The 22,927-nt window shown below is 37.7% G+C and overlaps 1 protein-coding gene across 3 annotated transcripts in view; it reads right to left on the bottom strand.

Moving 5' to 3' along the window:
- ankrd11 (ankyrin repeat domain 11) overlaps positions 1-22,927 on the bottom strand; it is a 166,205-nt gene that overhangs the window by 101,366 nt on the left and 41,912 nt on the right. For all 3 annotated transcript variants that reach the window (XM_077201489.1, XM_077201488.1, XM_077201490.1), the window contains exon 2: positions 16,481-16,562. The gene's annotated coding sequence lies outside the window, so the exon portion shown is untranslated. The remainder of the gene's footprint in view (positions 1-16,480; positions 16,563-22,927) is intronic.

Below are 22,927 nucleotides of genomic sequence, written 5' to 3'. Positions count from 1 at the left end.
ATACAAGTACAGATTACCACTACATATTAAAAAGATGCTCATACTGACAACAATTGTATTGTTGGATTCTTCTAATGGTTGTACTATTGGTTGCTAGTAAGCATTCAAACTTAAATGCAGTATTCAATTGAATTAGGTGGCAAATGACATGATCTTTACGGTCTGCACTCAAATTTGTATTTTTAGTATTGCATCAATGCATTTGAGTGATCTCAAATGGCCCCATTGCCAACAGACATTGACAATGAAAGACTAACATAATTCAAGAGTCGCCCACTGCTATGATGATGACATTTCCTCATAGCAACTGATAAGTAATCTCAACAATAAGAGATAACTATGCACTTACTAAACACCTTAGCACTGGTGAAAGGTTAAACAATAAAAGTGAGCACAAAAAGAATCAAAATAATTTTTCAGGTGTGAAGTTCATTGCTCAATCAGTGATTGATTAGGTGAAGGTTGCGCACCAATTACCCAGAGTCCTTATCAATTGAACCCAAGAGAGAGGGCAACACATCTGCAACATTTGCTCAGAACTGAACAACAATAAAAAAAAATGACCCTGCTGTAATGACAACGATAAGCAAAAAGTACAAATGCGTTTACAATTCATCAATGGCTACAAAAAAACATATAAATAAAACCATTAGGCTATTAGAAGAAACCTTTTGAGACCAATTGGAATACAACACAATGCCGCCCAACCTCTCCATGTAAACAGTGTTACACACAGACAAGTCATCTGACCGAGATGGATGCCTGCCAACCGATATCCCAGGGTGTGGCACGTCTGCGCACACAAAAACACGGAGCAAGAACAAGCCTCTATTGATGTTTCATGGCATAGGATGTAGGGAAAAGAGAGAGAGAACAAGCAGACAAGGGGAGCATTTTGGATTTCCTCTTTCAGTGGCGGCCATATGTCCTTTTGCATCAGAGACCTCGACAGTTCACGTACACTTCGGACAGGCTAGAAGAGAGGAAAGCAGGGAGTCTGAGTAAGATGGTGGAGTAAGCAAGGCTGGACAGATGGGGAGTGTGTGGCGTGGGAAGGGTTAAGTCTGAGGAGGTCCATCTGTCGACTCGTCTGTTGTGCTGACGGCCCCTGATCGGCTCCAGCAGAGAGAATGGACACAAAGTCGAACTGTGACTTCTTTCCATCTCTGAGCAGCTGATTACCCACAGATGCCCAGAATGCCCGGCCCCTTCTCAAGTTTTGAAACAAAACTCTATGATTGCTTTAGAAGAAGAAAAAAGCTCTCAGCTCTTTTCATGAAATTCAATATAGTTCTATATTGTGTTTTCTCTAAATTGCTTAAAAATGTGATTTTATTGTAACCAGACAACCACTGTAGCTAAGCAGATTCAAAATGTCAATTGTTAATGTTAATGTTTCTTTAGAAAAGAAAAATCAGCCCTTTTCATGAAATTCAATATATTTCTATATTGTTTTATCTTTAAATTGCTTAAAAATGTGATTTTATTTTTTACCAGACAACCACTGTAGCTAAGTAGATTCAAAATATTAATTGTTTATATTAATGTTTCTTTACAAAAAAAAATCAGTCCTTTTCATGAAATTCAATATATTTCTATATTTATGTTTTTGCTCTATATTGCGATTTTATTTTAACCAGTCAACCATTATAGCTAATTAGTAAGTAGATTAAAAATGTTAAATGTGAAAGTAAATAAAGTTTAAAATAAGCATGCTTTCGGACTGTTTTTCAATAAATTAAATCAGGAATATAACCAATATTGCACCAATATAACTGTAATTTACCACAACCTTCATCTACATATATTTTCTATCAAAACACTAATACATAAATATGCGTGCATAAAACAGCTATTTTAGTTCCCCTCACTCAACAACAAATTTCAATTTAACTATTCAGAACAGAACAAGAATATAAGTAGCAATATATCGTCAAGTCAAAACGAATTCATAATGAAACTGAAACAGAAACAGGCGTTGGGCTCACGTAGCCTCGCTCTCATTTGGCAAGAATCAAAATGTTTCCATAATCGTAATGTATTTGGATGCTAAATTGTTGTTTATTATGTATACTAGGATTTGCACTACACAGTGGGGCAGTGGTCACGCTGAATGGCACAGATTGTAATACGGACGATTTCAATTGAACAGTAACTTTTTATGTTTTGTTGACTTTTGATATTTTGGTAATGAACAGGCTGTGATGTTGGAACAGTGTGTGTGTGTGTGTGTGTGTGTGTGTGTGTGTGTGTGTGTGTGTGTGTGTGTGTGTGTGTGTGTGTGTGTGTGTGTGTGTGTGTGTGTGTGTGTGTGTGTGTGTGTGTGTCTCTTGAATTTTTTTCTTTCCTAACAGCGGAAACAGACTAAAATACTCTGTTATTAATGGTCATACAGATAAGAGTAAGACATCATTAGAAACTGTAAAGGGTTTATTTTTATTTGTGTACACTCAAAAACAAACCTTGTGCTTCTGTAAAATAAAGAAAACAAGCAGGATGTCACTTTCTGCCATTTCAGGTTCCTTTCCGTAAACTAGTTTGTGGAGCGTGTCACAAAAATTACAAGAAACTAAGCTATTTTTTGCAGTTTTTTTATTTGTTAATTATTTAAGTGATTATTTAAGTATATTTAGCCTATAGGTCTATTTATTCCTTCATGCTCAGACACTTCTCTATTATAATTTAATAATCTTGTCGGTTAACGAGCGTATGTTAACGGTCAGGAAAAACAAAACAATGAAATTAACATCCCTAAAATAACTAACTCTCCAACACCAAAAAATTGTTGTTGCCACAAAATTAAAATCAGTTGTTATTAAAACAACAGTATAAACATTTCATCTGATATAAATTCTGTTTGAAACTAAATTACCAAAAATTAAACGTTAAAATCACATCTACATTAACTATGTTGCTTAATTTTATATTGCTTACAAAATTATTGCACATTTAGTGTGAGTATTCAACATGAATCACTGAGCCGTACCCAGTAAGCACTGCAGTAACACATTTCACTGCAAGCCAAGAAAGGAAAGCACTGAATGCCACAATTGTCCCTTCGCATGGAGTTTGACTGACAGGCGATCTGACCAATCATAATCCGGCATCCATCGAATCTGCCATTTTTGTCCTACAAAGCAGTCAGGAGAGTTAGTAGATTAACGTTGGAGGATTTGAACTTGAAAAACGAAGAGTACTGACGTCTTTCTGCGGTTAAAAAAACATTCCTTATTATGTTCATTCATGTTTAGTGATGCTATAAATGAACTAGAAGGAAGAGATGATCGGTTCACGAGCAGCTTTAACTGAGGCTCTACAGCGATCTGTCAGACACATTAAAGAGCCACAAAACAGTATGTATCGTTTAAATTTCGTTAAAAAATGACCAAAGTTGAGACTTTGTTTCATATCAAAAGTAAGCTGGTCTGTCCTGTCTGTTAAGGCCTCATTATGGTTCTGCGTCAACTCCACGGCGTAGCTACGCCGTCACTCCTACGGCGTCGTGGCCGTTTTATGGTTCTGCGTCAGGTTGAGCTGGATCGCGGTGCATCTGACCAATCACAGCCCTTGTGGTCTGCGTCGCCTCGACGCGTAGTTAAAAATTTTTGAAGGTGCACGTCGAGCTACGGCGGAGGGGTTCGCGGCGACGCAGAGGGGTCTGCGGGGGTACGCCTTCGATTCGACGCAGAAGCATAAAACAGGCTTTAGCGTGTTGTCAGTGTCCTCTCTGCTTCGCCATGTATTTTCATTGCGTGAGAACATGGTGTGGTGTGAGAGAGAGGCGTGGCTTGTCGGACATAGCAACAGTAACTAAAGGGGGCGGGCTTTGCGAACAGTCAATTGCAATTCCAAAGATAAATTCCTCAGGCCTATTCTGTGCTGGTTCTGTTCATTCAGCTGGCAGGATTCACAGCCTGAGAGCCCTATGATATGAAGAACACCTGCATCTGGAGGAGCTCGAACCTTCCCTAGTCAAAACATAAGCGAGCACAGTTCTTTCAGCGAGACGTAAGTGAGGTTTGGTTATGCACACAAACATGCCCACCTGCTTTAAGAATGCTGTCAGATAAGAGCGGCTTTAAAACATTCAACAGAACAATAAAACTCCTCCTTTCTATAAAGAAATCTTTACTCTATACAGAGACCAAACAAAAAGTAGATTAGATGAACAACAGGGTTTATTCAATAAACGCTTCCTTGACTTCTAACCTTTTATCTGCTTCAGTGGTGGGACAGTGCAGATCGTGTGAACGATTTGCAGTAACAAAGCATCCGGAAGAGATTCATTTTCAACAAGAATTGGCAATTTGAGAAGAAAGTGGCCACTGACAAATGTCACAAAGTTGAAGCAGTGATTAAGATTAGTTGTGCAGACAGAGAGCTCATGTTACCCACCACAATACAATTACTGTAGGCGTGTAGGAACTAGTGTTGTCACAATAGTGGAAATTACAACTTCGGTAAAATACCTTGAAAAATATCAATATTCAATGCCATTTTTGATACCACGGGAAAACCAGCCATTAAGATATTTTTAATATTCTCATGATTTTTGTCCATTTATTGAAATTCAAGGCAATCGATATTTTAACACTTCGATACAATCACTTCAAAAAGAATAGATTTTAATTTAGGCATTTATTCCCATATAAAAATTGCTCAATTAGGCTACATACAATTATCTCACCAAACTTGCATTCATATAATGTAGAGTATGCTCAAGGCCTAGGCTAGCGAGCACAGTTCGGACCATAATCTTTGACAGAACATGCCACAAGCTGATTAATGCAACATTTGACAATATTTACACAACAGGACACTGGACATTTGAAGTAACAAGCAGCTTCTCACCCAATTTCTTGTTTTCACATGAAATTATCATAGTGAGCAAAGGTCAGCACCTCTAATGAGAGAAGAAAACAGCATGCATGCACACTGAAGGGTTATAAACAAGGACAGTCCATCCCAAGAGTGCTGTTGGCTTGAGACCAGATGAGGGACACTAGATAGGAAGGTCACTGAGCTCGGTGTTGGCAAAGCCTAAGCAGGCCGGGATGGGTTCGATGCCCGGTGCTGGGCTTTCATGTTACAGGCCTATTGAACACCGTCTCAGCCCTTTCACAGGAGTTCAGATATCTCAACAAAATGTTAACAGCACTATTTCCTGAAACCAGAGCCTGTCTAACATAAACAATGAGAAAACAAGGTCATTATGGTCAGATGCTGGCGAACAAGTTCTCATCTCACGGAGCAGCTCCTTAAAATAGGTGCTCTGCAATTAAAGCTCTCAAATATGGTGCAAGAATTCATTGACAAAAAAAATCCACTCTCACATTAAATACAAGTAAGATCTGAGTTGGGAACTATAATGCTTTCTCTTCAACTTCATCATGAGAAACTTGAAGCACTCAGGTGAGCAAGTTATTCGATTTTTATGAAAGATTACAAAAAAAAAATTATTTGGAATATCATGCATGGATGAATCACTCACAATAATACCAGAACAGTACATTGAGGCCTATTGTGATTGATTTTATGTTGACACTTTAACATAGTGAATTCTGTTGTCAAACCCAAAATAAAACCGTGAGAACAGAGTAAGATCAGGAAATACAGTAAAGCAGCAGCAGCAGCAGCAGCAACATTTTAACAGCACAGTCATCGTGATTCAGTCAGTGAGAGTGATATGCCATGTAGAGAAGGAGAAACAAATGCAAGGAAGCAGGGGGAAAACCAAAACGTCACTGAGGAATGAAAAGGAGGGGGTGCGGAGAGCAGGAGTGCATACATACAAGCTCAGATTTATGCTTGTTCTTTTCCTTTTCAGGAATTAATGATTCTACAATTGTCTTTATAAACTTATAGAGTAGTGTTGTTAAAAATATTGATATTTCGATATACATCTATACTGAAATATATGAAACGGCTTCAATACTCTTTTCTGCTGTATCGATGCATGATCCCTCTCTAGCTGCTCACTCGATTTACAATTTGACAAACCCGCCTCCTCTCACTCACTCGTCTTATAGACTCCAGATGAATAGTTCTTGTATTGCACATAATTTTACACATTCATGCAGGTTTCACGCTCACACCACTGATTTATAAGTGGCACGCACATAAATCTGCATCTCAAACAGCTCGCAAATACCACATGTGTGTTTTTGTGGTGTATTGCGCTAAGCGGTCAAATACATCACCAATCATTATGTCAAAATGCCCGTCTTGGGGAGTATTCAGGTAATAACAGTCAGTTTGGGACAGTATATAGTTCAGAAAGATGTTGTGTAACAGTATATTGGATCCGTGCATAAGCTCTTAAATAAACCTGCTGCAGTTTGTCATGCTAATCAAAAAAACAAAAACAAAAGCGCTTGCTGCTCTTGTAAACTTTAATTGTAAGCATTGATCTGTATTTAGTTTTTACAATGAAGACTACCCAGTGTTATTTTTTACATTTAATTACTGTAGTGTTTCTTACCTGAATACTAGCCTACTGTTAGACCCACCTGAAAAACTTAAAGCCATGGTTATTTCATTTATCTCTTTATTCTAATTTAATTTATTTGTGCTATCATTTACAGTTATTTGTTCTATTTGTATAACTGACTGTTTAGGCTAATTGTCTTTTTTTGTCAAATTTAGTTCAGTTTCAAACAAAGCCTCCCTGTGCAAGCTATTGCAGCAAAATTACCCAAATTATCAAGAAATTATGAGATAATAAAATATCTGTATGGCAGTTTTTCCTGTGGTGTCAAAAAAGGTATCGTTTTGAAGTTTGAAATCCCAGTGTCGTGACAACACTAATAAAGAGAAAATGAAACATTATCTGACCTGAGAAACTGATTTGCCACGATAAATGCAGGATGGGAACTCTTTTTTTTATTAGCTCTCTGCAAACGCCACATGCACAAACTTAAAGCCTCAACTCTACGGCCAGGTTTGTGCATTTCATACACTTCCTATATTAGAAAAGGGACGAGGACTTCCTCCATTTTACTTTCACAGTAAAGATAAAACATTACATTTACAAAGAAACCATTTACAGCTCGCAGATTGAGTTGAAAGGGCGTCTATGGAAAACAATGCAACATCCCCGCAGTTCTCCGTGTTCTTTAATCACCGTGCCGGAGACCCATGCAGCTGAACCAGCATGCTAAAATCATGACTGCCCCGAGGCACCATGGGAGGGCTCTTTGGCTCAGATTAGAACATAAAAATCTAATTTGTTCCATTGGGTTTTGTAGTTCATTGGGCCTCTTGTCTGTCATGTGGGCTTAGTATTTATTCGATGCTGTGTAAATTCATAGCACTGCATCACGGTCTGAAGCTCGAGACCGGTAGCGACTCAACTAGGCCTGAGGGAAACACCTAAAAATTTGCTTTCTTTTTAGGGCTGCACCACAAAAACAAAACATCTTGTGGAGATAAAACTATATGACTTGAATCATGCATCACAGAGTATCAACAAACCAGGTGGTTGCATGAAAAAAAGGATGTCAAATGCCATCTAGTTTTGATTTGTGTACTAAAATTAGACCAAGGACAAAACATTGGTTGAGCAACATATTGTGCACGATGATTTGACATACCAAAAATCCCACCCTTCACTATGATTTGTTCCTCGTCTTAACTTCCCGATAGCCACGAGACACCCATAATCATGAGTCTCAGAGATTTTATGATCTCTCTCAGCGTGGGACATAAGCAGAAGGACAAACGCCAGCTCTATAGTCTTGGCAGCACATCCCTCTAGATACGAGCGTCTCTTCATTTACTAAATGGACACGTCCGTCCCATTGCCAAAAGAGAAGGGAGATGAATGATGAGACAACTGGAGAGTTTAAAGCTGCATTTCCTTGCACATAAGTGCTACATGCAATCTGGAGGAAGAGGACCACACCCACAACCAACCTACAGCACTTCCTCTGAACTTGAGCTCTGAACACGTTCTCAGCGTGTCTGGTCTAAACAGAGTATATTACAGCATTGAGCTGACTTGGAGAGACTGAAATAAATGCAGTGTTTAATCCGCCACACCAAAAAACATCCCGCCACGGCTGCAGCTTCTCGGTGAGGTCCAATATTGTGTTGTTTAGCCCCACTAAAGGTATAAAAAACATTGTAAAGCACCTTAAAGTTTTTGTGCACTACATTCCAAGACTTCTGAAGTCATTTGATAGCATAATGTGAGGTAAAAATTAATATTTCTAATAATAATATATATTATATAATATATATAATAATATTCGTTAAGTTAAAGTTAATGGAAACTCATCTCTCCTCAGTCATTCTCCATTCAGCATTCAAAACAGCGCGTCGGGTTCGGTTACGACAGTAACGCGATGAGACTCTTTTCTAGATCAATGTTCCCATTATTATACTTTTTTTGTAGAAAAAGGTGTTTGGTTTGCATATAGAATGACTTTATCTTGCTGGAGTTTATTGCGCTTTCTAAATCGTGTTCCTTTCTCCCGGTTGTCTTTTAGATTACAGCACTGGAGTAGAGAGCACTATGAATTGTTCATCATGCGCACTGTAACTGAAAATAAAAACTGTTAAAAGAAAAGGCTCAATAAACGGTTGCATAGATATAATACACCAAGCATCAAATATCTCTTCGCTTTGTGCTTTGAACTTTTCAATGCGAAGCGCTGCAAGCTGTGACTTGGGTTTATTGCTTCAAGTGCATCATTCTGCGCACGGGATGCGCATAATCGCTTTGCCGCTCTAAATTGGAGCCTTTATTATAATACTTAGGTGAGGTTTAAACACCTGGGACAAGGGGGCGTGGCCTATGGGAATATCACTCATGCGCGACGCCCCTCCCCCTGGGGAAATGGGCCTGCCATCACAGCTGGAAAAAAACCTAGAGGAAACACTAAATGAAATGCAATGCAACCAATGAGAAACCGGAGCAATGACTGCCAGGACATACAGTGCATCCAAAATCACGCTGAAAACAGTATGCTAAAGTACCCAGATGGTATACTATTTCCGGTAGATTGTGAAGTGTGCATCCATGCATTGTTATTGCATACCAATACTGCTCAAAAACCCCTTGTGCAGCAAAAGAGGAATTGTAATTTCCGTGTAAACATTAAAAGGTCCACTGGCAATAACGTTGAGATGTATGAAGCAGTTCTCACTTATCTTCACTTTCAAAACAAGCATCATTCTGTGGGTCAGCATAGCAAATTCACGCGACCAACTCGAAAATGAGTTTGCCCTCATAAGAAACTCCTATTGGAATTATTGGATTTCACTCTTAACTTTTGCCGAGCAATGGTGAATGTGATCGCACCGTTATGCTTGCCTCATTTGTACTAGGGATGTGCACGAATATTCGATTTTTCGAATATTCGATCTGTTGTTATTATTATTCAAAAAATAAAATACTATTAGAATTGTACTACATTTTACTAGACTTTTACTACTTTATCAGGATACTATGCATCCTGATAAAGTTTCCTTGGCCTTTGGAAATAAAATATCCCACATCATCACATTCCCTTCATCATACCTAGAGATTGGCATGGGGCACTTTCCATAAGATCATCTCTCAATCAGGGCTCGACATTAACTTTTTGAGGCACTTGTCCTTCGGACAAGTAAATTTATGTTTCACTTGTCCATGCACAAAAGTCACTTGTCCGGGTAATCAATTTGCAAGTCCTGTCAGTTTAAACATCAAGCGCAAAAAAACTGGAACTTGCGCCCTGTTTTCTGTCAGTCTTTCTAAACCTTATTTTTGTCCCGCCAAAGCCGTATTTGACCGGTGAGTGATGTAGGTGACTGACTGCTGCGCTTGTTTAACTGAGAGAACGAGCAGAGAGAGTGAAAGCCCCGGTCGCGCGCACTCTCACACCGTCTTCAAAATGTCTTGCTCTCTCTTCCTCCCTCGCGCATATTAATGAATTGAGTCGACTAGATATCTTTGAGACCGAATATCGGAAGACCGAAGTTTTTTTTTCTGAACTACCACTGGTTGCAAATGTGCTAAAATAACATTGTCTTATCTTAAACCACACTTTCAATAAACAAACAAAAAATCTATCCAGTGATGAAATGTTTTCTATGTTGACACAAATCTTATGTGATGTCCTAAACTGCCTGTATAATCACACAACGTGTGCCGTGGTCCGTTAATGACACGTCCGATTCGCGAACTAACGTTAATGACTTCTTTAAACCGACTCACTTTAATGAATGGTTAAAACAACTGATCTGTCCAACACTGAACTCAAGAGACATCGGAATCGGAAACACTATACAAAGTTGAATTCTAATGTAGAATGCGGCCTGTTATTTCTTGATAACGGACCGCTGCTAACTTAAGTATAACACACCGTTGCCATGAAAACCAGAGCGTTGCCATGGATTCTGACCGTAGAGACGGAACGGACTATTTTCTTTAGCGGGAGCAATGCAATCGTTTTTAAATTAATAAACTCCTTTTTAAATCAATATTTTGTGTAAAATTATTGATTTATTTGGTAGGTAGCCATGTAATAAGCTGGATAATGTAGAGCGAGGCGGTTGTTATAGCGAATACAACCCCCCCTTCAGACTCATTAGGACCCCGACGCGAACACTGTGTTTCACATGTTTTCCATTTATTTTGCCAATTTTTTCACCATTGCATTTAATTAAATAGTAAAAATATGCTTTTTTACTATTTTGTCTTGCTTTTCAGAGAAAAAAAAATCTAATTGCAAAAATACAATTTATTTAACACTGAATTTTTTTAAACATTGCAGCAGATATTTAAAAGAAGCACAATATAACTTAAAATAAATAAATTAGTAAAATAAAATTACCAATTTTATGTTAGGCCTATAACTGACTGCTGAAAGAATGTAACTAAAAAAGCACATTGAAAAGTGCAAAAATGAACCCACAACAAATGAATAACTGTCCTAGACATAAGCCTACTTTTGCGGTTTACATACACTTAATCGTGGACGTTGACAGGTTTGCATGGATTGCCTCAGATCATTTGGGTTTCAATATAGCGCGCGCTCTCCGTGGCGATTAGCAGATAAGGAGTTGCCATGAGAACGACTGACATCTCTCTCTTTTCATACAGATTACATAAACAGAGAATATTTGTTTTCGTTTTGAATTAGATCATTTAAAAGTAGACAATTAAATTATTATAAAGATATTGCCTTTGCCTGTGTGACTAGTATTGGCTGAGTTTTGTTTAGAGACGTGCTCCAGAAAAAAAGTTAACGGAGACGGAGAGGCAGAAAGCACACCCTGTTTATTTTCTTTATTTTACAAAAGCACAGTTTTGTTTCAATTGTAAGTGGACTCAAGTAGACATTTAACATTTTATTTTTTTCATATTTCTTAAGTCTGCATTTAAGTGACCATAAATGACGGAGTATTTAAGTCTATTTTGCTGCTATGTGAAAAAAATCCAGCAAAACGCGCCGGCGCGTTTGTCAACTACAGAGGGTTAAAAGACGCTTTAGTGCTGCAAGTAAGGGTATAACGTCTGCACAGATGCATCAGATGAGCTTCTCTTTTGTTATCTGCTCAAAGGGGGCATGTTGGCTGCATTTATAAAGTGCGCGCCTCTCACTCTACGCTGGTTACTATTTGATCGCGTCATCAAAAACGTCATTGTTCGGTCAAATTTATTCGGTCTTTTTACTTATTCTACTTAATGTCAGTTGCCGAACATTCGGTGCATCCCTACTGCAAGGCTATATTTATTTTATTTTTATTTGCAATTTATATATTATTTTATTGCCATTACATGTTATCATACACTGGAAATGAAAATGGTTCTTCGATACCATAACACTGCACTTAGATATGTGTGAATTTCCCACACCATAAGTAGTAATTAATATAGTTCTATTTTATTTAATTTGTTCAAAAAAATGTTCTATGTTCTACGTAAAGTGTTCAATTAAAGAAAAGATAGAAAATAAATATTTGTGTTTGCTGAAAAGTGGTTAGAAAAAATGAAATCGGAATCGGCTAAAATCGATATCGGCAGGCCAAACTCATGAAAAATCGGCCTAAAAAAAGTTTAATCAGTGCATCTCTAATTTTAAGGAAGAACATTTATTTATTTACGATACATTATTCATTCACAAAGAAAATCGGTGTCCTTAAAGGTTGGATTTTTCCTCATTTTTTTAATTAAGGCATCAAGATCAATTTCCAAAACATGATTTTTTTATTCCTCTTTTTAGGCAACTTTAGCATGGGTGTCTAAACTTATGCATAGCACTGTATTGTTTAATGTTTTTAACTAAAAGAAAACCTTAGGATATAACGTACGCTTGTTGTGTATATTGCCTAATAGTAAGCTTGTTCAGAAATGGTGACAAAAACTCTCTCGTTAAATGTCATTTAAATAAATATTCAATATTATATTTTATGAGCCAATCATAAAAAATGCCCATCCCTAATTTGTACAAACCCTGGCAATGTGGAAATGTGTTCTAAGCAAAACAAAGCTGCTTTCTCATCAGTATGCAAATTGCAGTCATAGAATACCCATCTTTAATGTGTCAATACAGCGAACACAGCAACCAACTCAGATTCAAATCAGCCTCATCCTGCATCGCATGTGTTACAAGCCCGCTTATGCAGTAAGATTTCTCATTTCTGCTTGGTATTGACTCATTTTAGCACCAGAATGGACCAGCGCAAAAGTCAACGGTCATTGTTACAGTGTAATTATACATTTAAGTACTGAGTAATATTAAGCAACTACATGTACTTACTATAGGGTTAGGGTAGGATTAGGGTTTGTTTGAGGGTTAGTTGCATGTAATTGTGCATAATTTACTGTTATTACTATGGTACATGTAACAAGGACAAAGTAAAGTGTTACCGACTCAAACACTAGAAAGGGACCCTTCCATTGCCCAAAATGCAGAGAAGGCTTCATTGCTTCTGTCCAAGTTGCAAACCCAAATGTTCTTTCACAGGAAGAGCCCGATTGCTACTCTAATCTCTGTGCTCGCATACGAGCATGTGCACGTTAATGATGCAAGTTTTCTGCTCTCTACCCACAGAGCTGAGCCTGTTAGAAGCACACAGACTCTTTCAATACCACATTAACATTTGGGCCGCCAAGAGGGGAAAGGAGGAGGTGGCGTAACCTGGGAACAAAGCCTCTATAGTTGTCTCAAGCCTGGCTATGAGAGTTATGTAATTTGACTGGCAAGGCTGCATTTCCCCCACTGGAGTTTTGCAGACTAATCTTACGGAGGGACGGAGCTGTTCTAGAAAGAGGCGAGGACACGAAAAAGTCCTTGTAATGAGCAGCTTTCATCTGTAGCAGCGCCTAACGCTGCCCCTCTTGCATTCAGCAGATAATGCTGCAAATATGATCAGATCTTTGGTATGTGGTGCATAGGGTTCAAGGGGAAAAGGAGGTAGAGAGGGTTGAAGCCAGAGCCTATGCTTACCATAAGCATGGCGGTGGATTTAGAGTGGTTAAAAATAAAATCTGAATCAGATTTACTGCTCTGGGTGCCTGGAAACCATGTGACTGGCATCACATGAGAAGTGGAAGGGGTTTGGGGGGGGGGGACACACACAGAGCGCGCTGCCGGCATAATGAGCTTTGTGATCAGTCTTCTTGGTTTTTTACTGACGGTAAGCAGATATGGTCTGATTTCAAGAGGTAAACACCAGAAGAACTCAGAGCTCCACAGGGACAAAAAAAATGGAGGAAATTATCAGTGTTTCGAGGGTAAAAACAGATCTTGACTGCTGTTTATATCTGTAGCAGTCTGTTAGCCTGTGTGCCAAGCAGTAACCGCATTCACATCTGTAGCAGTGTCATGCTACGTACAAAACTTCAAGGAACAGTTCAACCAAAAAAAAAATCTTAATGTCTTTGGGTGGAACATAAAAGAAGAGAAGCAGATTATCTTAAATATCAGACGCACAAGTTGTTATTCACTAATGCTCTTCCCATCCACTACAGTTTTCATATTCAGATATGGCATTGTCAAATATACCACTGGCTGCATCAATTGTGAAAGTGAGAGCTGTGGTGGATGTGACCATCTGTATGATGGGGTGTAACAATTTATCAATCAATAAATATAGATATTTTATGCATTAGGGATGAGTCGCGATCTTCGAATAGTCGAACTGCGTTCGAAATTCGATCATAAAATTACTTTTTCAAATATCGTTATTTTCGCGCAATTCCAATGCGTCATAATTGACGGCGCGCCAACTGTCACAGATCGCGCAGCAGGGTATTTTCCTGTCGGGGGCACAAGGTGTCACTAACATGAATGAAACCCCCTACTGCGCGACAGGATACCAGTGTTTTATATAGTGTAAACAAACAACAGAAGAAGAGCACCGTGACCGTGATCTCAGCCCAACAGAGGTGGGTAGTAACCTTTTACTGTCTATGGTAGTAACCGTCTACAAAGTAGGCTACATTTACTTCCTTACGTTGGGGCGAAGTTCCTCTCGTTACTTTATTTTAATGCAATACATGCTGTTAAATGCATAGACACATCCGCACCTATGGAACAAAAACGTGTATCAGGAATAAAAATATCTCTCTGTCTCTCGATGAGAAACCGCTAAATTTAACGTTAGTCTGGACGATTATTAATGAGCATGACATTCGCCTGATCAGCTACACATTTCCATGTTATACAATTTAAATAAGACAACATCTCTATTGCAAATGCAAACCCCTCCATCAAATCGGATCTGAACAGTTGCTATTAACTGATATAGGATGGTAATAATCTGTACAATACTGTGAGCACAGTGTATATCGTAAGCGAACGTGTATCTATAAGCTAACACTGGTCTCTCACCAAGACACCTGCCCTGTTCTCCACTGGTTCTCCTCACACACACCTCAGTGTGTCTCCTCTGACCGTTGTTCTGTCTAACATTAATCCTGGCCTGTCCCTGCTCTCTCGACTGCAGGCTCGTAACTGTATGGCTGTGGTCCGTCATACGAGTAAGTATGAACAATTTCCTCACCGTCCGAAATGTCATTACGATCCATTGTTTCCTGTTGTTTGAATAGGCCGCTCTCCCGTCCGTTACGTCACGCCCATTTTCAGATGCGGAAGTAAAATTCTCTCACAAAAACGACTCCAGAAGCCTATGTAGCCTATTTATAAGTATATTTTAAAGAAAATCTAGATCTTACATTATTTTTCTATGCATTGACTCGTTGGGTCCTCTAACCTGCAAGATGCCCTTTAAATATTTAACAGCCAGATTTTTGCAATCATAATGGTGTTTATCACAACACCAAATACTTAGACTAAATAGGCTTTATATTCATTATTCATAATTTTTACATTTAATCTGGACTACAACATGCTAGATGAAATGCCCTTGAAAATGTTCTGATTCTTTATTATTGTCCGGTAATCCTTTACAGTAAAGCTCCATTAGTTAGCATTGGTTAATTCATTAGTTAAGAATATTGTGATAATACCATATACCGTGATAAAAGATTCGGCAATTATCATGAAAATTTGATACCGTCACTTGCCGACAGAAAACATTCTCTCCTGTCTGACTCAAGTCACGTGGAGCAAAGACGACAAAAACTTTTCTATACAGTTGTCATTGCTGATCTCACTGCACAAGCCAATGATGACCGATTTATTGTGTGATTATATCACTAAAATTTCAACAAAGTTAAATAAATGTAGGAATATAACGCACAGGTCAAATCTGTCGCATTTGGCACTTAACAGCATTTGCCCCAATTATTTTAATGTTAATTTACTAATTTTGTGTTCTACAGAGTCTTGGTTTGAATGTTCAGAAAGTGATGAAAACATTGTAATTTTAAGTGAACACTTCTTTTTAAGGCATTTCTTAGAACACAACAGCATATTGCCTGTGCTATGTTAGCTTTCATGGTGGAAAGTAAAAACAGTCTCTTCAGACTCATAGGTTGGCACTGCATGGTCACATGACCTGCGTGCTGGAGAGGGAAGCAGTGCAAGACGTGACCCATTTAAACAACAGCCTCTACGTACACATCACAGAGAGAAAGCAAATCCACACTCAAAAACAAAAACCTTTAACAAAAGCGGTGGCAGGCAGGGCCCAGGCATGCAATAAGCCCAGCTCTTAATACACACATTCCAGAGCTGAGCCGTACACCTGCCTGTTGGTACTAGCAGGGGCGCCAACACACTCAGTGGCATCACATTCACAAATAAAACCTGCATGTTCAAACATATACACTATTTAACCAAAGGGAAAACCAAGAGTTCAAAGCCCATAGTCAGTATTCCCAAACTAGCTATGAGATAAAAACAATATCTCAAGATAATTCAGAATAAACATCCCAATGTAGCCAAAGTCCCTGACATTGACACACAGATATTACAGCATCAGTTATGTTTACTAATACCCAACTGTAGCACCAAAAACGAGGAACTAGCCAGTAACAGTCAAACCATCATTAGCCGCAACAAGAAAGAAAAATGGGATTTACCGATTCCATGGCCGTCTTCAGATGGGAAAGGTTAAAATCCAGCTAAAAATGCTGAAGATGTGGCTGTGAAGTCCAAGGAATCCTGCGAAAGAAAAATGAAAGATAGATTAGTCTCTTGAATACTGATGTTTCACTTAACATGAAATTAGTTATTTTTTCAAATGCATATTAATTTTACTGTAGGGGTGTAACAATATATCGTGTCTCAATATATCGCAATATAAAAATGCAACAATATGTATTATGGATAGTTCACCCAAAATAAAAATTACTGTGAGAAAAAATTCCAGTTTTCAGAGTTTTAGTGTCAGTACTACACTAAACTATATTTCTTAAGTTACCAGTATAAAGAGGCCAACATTATTTTAAATATATCTAGTCAGTGAAAGAGTGCAAGAATTGTTTGTCTAAAATAATTCAGTATTTTCAGCCTCAGAATCATGAATATTGTTATTCCGGTGTCTCTATAGTTTTGTGCTTTGGGTTTCAGCACCAAGTCCAAGACTATTCATTTACACACACAATGTAATTCCAAACTTACCATTTTAATCAACAGTGCATTTATTGTTAACTTTTATCATACGTCTGAGTATTGCAACAATATCATACCGCGAGTTCACTTTCGTGATATGAGGGTATCGATACACCCCTATTTTATTGTATTCCTTTATTCCAGAACTCAGAGCATGAAATGCCAGATCAAGCCAAAAATCCTTGTGTTTTGCCGTCAAAGGTCCAGCTCAGCATTTATGGGGAATTGGTTTATCACGATTTCGGGGGACAGTTGGTGTACTGGGATACAATGGACACATTCCTACGTTGCTGTCACCCAATCCCACAAGTTACATGCTAACAGCTGCAACAAGAGTGTGGTTTGCAAGGCTTGACAGCAACGTCTACTGTACCATTATCAGTCAGCTGTATCCCATAACTCACTGGAAAGCTTAATATTAAGAGACAAACACAAAGGTTGATGAAAAATCTAAAGCTCAGTCAAAATAAATGCCCCTTTTGAGAATGTAATAGTGATGCACAAAATATAGTTGAGCTTACTGGTATCGGTGGCGTTTCTTTTACCACTTATCCTATTGGTCTGATATAACTCAGAAGTTAGCATCACCCCGGTTCCCTCAACAAAAACCCAATAGGATTTTTTTTGATTGGCTTTTGAATTATTGCAGAAAACAACAAAAGATTCGTACATGTTTTTGTTCATTATAATCTTGCACAACATTTGTGAATTTAAAGTCTAAACGCAGAAGTACAAAGCTAAATGTAGGCCATAAACGCACCACACCATGGTTGCATGACCATCACTATGCTTCCGACAACTTGAGTCTTTTTTTAAAACATTCTCCCGGAAAGTCTGAGTTAGAATAATTAGCAAGAACATATAATAATTATAAACACAATGAGACTGTAAAAGCGGACTAGTGAGTAGATGAGTTTTTCTGTTCACCATCATGACGTTTAATGTCAGAAACCACCTTTTTCAAGACAAGAAAAAGCTTTAAAAATACAAACACAATGTCACATCGTAGAATTAAACACAAATATCTTGAGCTCGTTAACCACATACCTTAAACAAACAAAAACAACACTGACTTCCAGGCAAAAATATTAAGTTAGATCACTAAGGGTGTATTCACATCAGGAAAGTCTGCTTGCTCAATTGCTTTGGTTCGGACCAAAAACAATGTTGATTTTTTTTTTTTTTTTGGTGTGGTGGTGAACCAAAAAAAAACACGTGACCTAAGGTCATCCATTCATTGGACAGAAATCCGAACCGTACCACAGTTTGTTTAGAAAAACAAGCTAGCACACTAGCTCTCACAAATTCAAACAATTAGAGGTATCACTCATGATTGTGCCAAAAAGTTAACTTGCAACAAGTTATCATCTTATGCAAAAGATACACAATTTGATCAGCTGACTATAATAGAGCACTGGGTCCGGTCACTATGAGGACAGCAGAGACAGTCCTCACTCAGATGGGGTGTCTGGGAGGACCAGACAGGATTCTCCCAACAGAAATGTGCCAGATTGGATTAATCCTGAGTGGAGAGAACTCCCTCTTAATGGGGCTTCAAAATGAGACTGTAATCTTACCAAGAAAATCCTCTGAATATAGAGAACAAGAGTAGCTTGTGCCGCCTGCTCAAACACACATCAACTGGCCATGGTTAAACAAGTCATTTAGCAAAAACAAGATATTTAAAAACGTCGCTGAAGTGTTTGTCAAAACCACTTTGAGAACAGAAGTTTAAGTCTCCCAGACCAGTTTACTGTGTTTATTTGGTGATGATGTTGTATCAGTCTCTCCTGTCCTGCTCAGAGTCTTGCTTTATTGACCCTAAAAGGAAACTCGAGGCCTAAGGAGAGCTTTTAAAGCCCTTTGAAATCACCAGTCAAATGGGCTGTTTATGTGTGCAGACGAAAGAGGACGATTTCACAATGCTTTCACAAAGGAAAGAGACTTTTCTGCAGAGGACGGACCTGCCAAGCTTGCCACATCCTGACCATCGGGCTATGATGAACAACCAAAAAACAGGCAAAACAAGCAGACCCCGTTTAAATCAACTGGTTTAACACATACAAAAAAAGCCTAAGCTTAAAAATGTGCTGAAGCCGAGCCAAGCATGGTCAAAATTATTATTAACAGAAAAGAGACTAATTTAAAGGCAAAATTAAATTAAAAAAGGTCCCTCTTGAACATTTCATATGCTAATGTAATTCCAAAGATGTTCACAATCAATCATCAAAATAAAGATTTTTTTTTTAATTAGGATGAAGCAGAAGTAGTGGCTGACTGACTTTGTTTTCTGTGTATTAACTTGCATTTACTAATAGTTAACCATGAGGCTAGTATTGTGCACTAAAAGTAAATGGGCTCAATTTTGATTTCATGCGGACAATACTTAAAACAGCAACTTCTGCAATGTCTCAGCAAACTCTCATTCAGTCTGCATCCATTCTGGAATTGAAAGGTCACTTTTCACAACCCAATCGATTTATGATGGGTGAAATCAAGTCCACACTAAAAAAGACATTTTTATTTATACGATTTCTAAAACTAACAGCATTTTTCCTTCAGATCTTTAAGCAATGTTTAATGAACATCATTTTATTTTCATTTTCCCTGTAGCCCACTTGCAATGTTTACAAAAACTTTCCATAATTTGGATTATTTAAAAGGCTCAAGCCCTTATAATTACACTGAGCTTTACTTGCTGGTGGGCTTTTAAGACTGTATATATGCCCGCCTCACTAGTGAAATGATCAACAGCGCTTCATTTACTCACAAGCTGCAGGTTTGAAGACGGGTCAAATATATTTTGTGCTGCCCAATCCTTCAACAACAGCTTCTTTGCGAACCCTAAATTACTCTGTAATTACACGTTCATAAAACACATTGAAATATGGCACAAAAAAGTTGCCTTGGTAAAAACGCAACTTCATCCATTTGCTTGTAAAAATGGGATCCTTTGAAAGTATATGTAGAACAGCAGGAGCCACACAACCAGGAACCAGCACAAGATTGGGTTACTGACATTTTTGCAGCTTCACTTCATTTAATCTTTTTGGGCTGGGCCCAGTTTGGAGGTAAAGTAAGTTTCATAGTACTGGGCTTTCCTGCTGGTGCGACTAAATTTTGTTAGAGGTCGCACTGGTGTTACCACCATGTTGCCCAACTGAAAAGAGCTGCCATTTTCTGTTGCATATAAGAAACATCAAATGGCGAACTAAATGAAAGCGCGCTACTCGTTTGAGCTGCGGACAGTTTATCAGCTTAAGGCGAGACACTCCAGGTGAATAGGGTACATTTTTTAACTAGCAGATATCACCATGAAACTTTGCCAGTTGATTACCTACATTAAGATGAGAAAAAATGTATTATTGTAAGTTTTCTGTAATTTAATGTTTAAATATGCAAATGAGACATTATCTAATTAAATATGCACTAATTTGCATATATAAAAAAAACAGTATTGATAAAGCCAGGTTCAAAATTATTTTTTTCATTGTGTCCACATATTAGATGGGAAAAAAATTACAGAGGGATTTATGGACATCTACTTTTGTTATCCTGTAAATCAGAATATACTGCCAATAGCCTTAAAAAAAAAAGATTTTCGACATGTTTTTTGAAATAAAATGTTATATAAATCAGGCTAGGAATAATATATTTACAAATCCCTCTGTAAATGTCTTAATATAACTAGGTACAAGACTGGAAAGTTTGGTGTATATAGGTGGTACTGAAGTGGAGATTTCAGACTTAGAGTATGAGAGAAAAGTCATTTTGAGAAAACGGGCTTTAAAGATTTAGCATAAGCCAATGAGATTGCGCATTTAGAGTAAAATCCCCCCTTTTACTTTCGCGATTGGTTGCTGATAAAAAGGAAATGACCATATTTGGATCCGGCAGTATTGTTCAGGAGAGAGAGAGCTTGCTAACGGTGTGTGTGATGACAGCGATCACGGAGCAGAGGGATGATTTATAACGACAACTTTTGATGAATTTGTGAGAAATCTACAGACGCAAACAGACAAAGTGTAGTAAAATAAAGACCTAAATGTGTGTTTCTGACTTTTTTTCACCACAAGTCTGAAAGAGGCATTGTATTGAAGACAAATATCCCAAAATCTCAAAATTGACCAGTGAAAAAAAATACGATGCTTTTGCCTGCCGTGTCTCGCCTTAAAGAAATACTAGAGAGTGCAGCGCGAGCTCAGAACAGGTTAACTCGCGGGCCAATCTTCGTTCACGCGACACCGCTACTACACAGCGCTGGAAGATGTGATGAGAAAGCATTTAAATTCAGCAGAGAATTCTGTTATAAACCATAGATACCAGATCAAACAGCGCTGATTTAGAAACCAGGATAAACATTGCGTAATAAACGAATTTAAAGGATTTTCCATCCAAAAATAACCAACATTCAACATGGATTTAATATAGCAATGCTAACTGGCACCATGGTATTGTGGCAGAAATAGTCGAATGTTTTTTTTTCTTTCCGTACAACCTTATAAGAGTGAAATTCAAGCACTTTAAGGTCTTTCAAGTGATTCACACTTTTCCCAGCACTTTAAAGCTCTAAATATCCAGATTAAGTTTAAAGATGAACGAAAACTAAAACTTTGAGGTAAAGAACTTTTTTTTTTAAAGTAGCCACCGGTAGATGGCGGCGGAGGAGCATTAGCCATTTCCACTCCCTAATATGGAAAAAAGTCAAAGTCTCGTGAAAAACGTTTCTTCAAATTTACCAAGTTACCCAGAAAGTAACCTTTATAATAACCTACATCAAGGTTGTAACCTTTTATAACAACTGAAGCTGTCGGTCAGTTTAGTAGGATACTATAGAAGAACAATGGTACATTTAATAAGAGTAGAATATTTGAGCCCTATAATACATTGTTACTTTATTTCAAAATCAAGATAAATTTTACTTAAGACACATGGAAAGAGTCTAGCACATTAATTCGAACAATTCAAATCCTAATAAGAAACTCAAGTTCTCAGCAAAACAAACTAACCAGCTATATCAGTAATAGTAGGCTTATGCGTCAAGTACTGATCAGTTAAGAGCAAATTTACTGCATTACAAATAAATTGCAGACCCTACAATTCAATAAAAACAGATTCAGACTATGCTCCCAAGCATCACTTCTTAGTAGGGGTGTAACGATGCACTCAGCTCACGATACGAATACAATATTTAAAAAAAAATATTATATGAAATTCAAATAGATTATTTCCAAACCATTAACAATTTACAATATTTCAAGATTTAATTGAACCTTCTGTAATGTAAATTAACAATTGACTATTGTATTGACTAACAATTGACACACACTGAACAATAAAACTGAGTTTTAACATGCAATTAGAATTAGGCAAGCTGAAACCTAAGAGAGAACAGGTTAAGCAGTAAAACAATGGTGACAACAATAAAAATATTCACGATTTTGAACCTGAAAAAACAGTTAAATATACTTTGCATAGCTTCTAAATAATGTAAGCCCTTTTTTACTGGTAAAATCAGACATTTGGCATTATCAGGACCAACAAATGTTGCCCCATTGCATTATTATACATTATATTCAACTTTAAATATAGTAGTTAATGTCACTGAAACTCTGTAAACTTTCATTTTTTCAAACGCAGTACACCAGGGCTTTCAATGCAGGCATTCGTTGAATCTCTTTTACAGACACGCCACCCATGCAGATTAACGCGCATACAAAAGAAAAAAACAAACAAATCTAAAACGCTTTACATCATCATACTACCAAAACTAAAAACGTGATAAGGTGAGTTACTATGCTTTAGGGCTGTAGCGATACACTAATCTCACGATACGATACGAGATATTCAGCTCACGATACGATATATATCACGATATTCAGCCAACGATACGATATGATATAATTTGATACACA

The sequence above is a fragment of the Siphateles boraxobius genome, unplaced genomic scaffold (assembly GCF_051911475.1).
Source record: "Siphateles boraxobius isolate OS27281-9 unplaced genomic scaffold, OSU_SipBor_1 48, whole genome shotgun sequence".
NCBI lineage: Eukaryota > Metazoa > Chordata > Actinopteri > Cypriniformes > Leuciscidae > Siphateles > Siphateles boraxobius.
The sequence above is the reverse complement of the archived record's forward strand: the minus strand, read 5'-3'. Positions and strand labels throughout refer to the sequence as shown.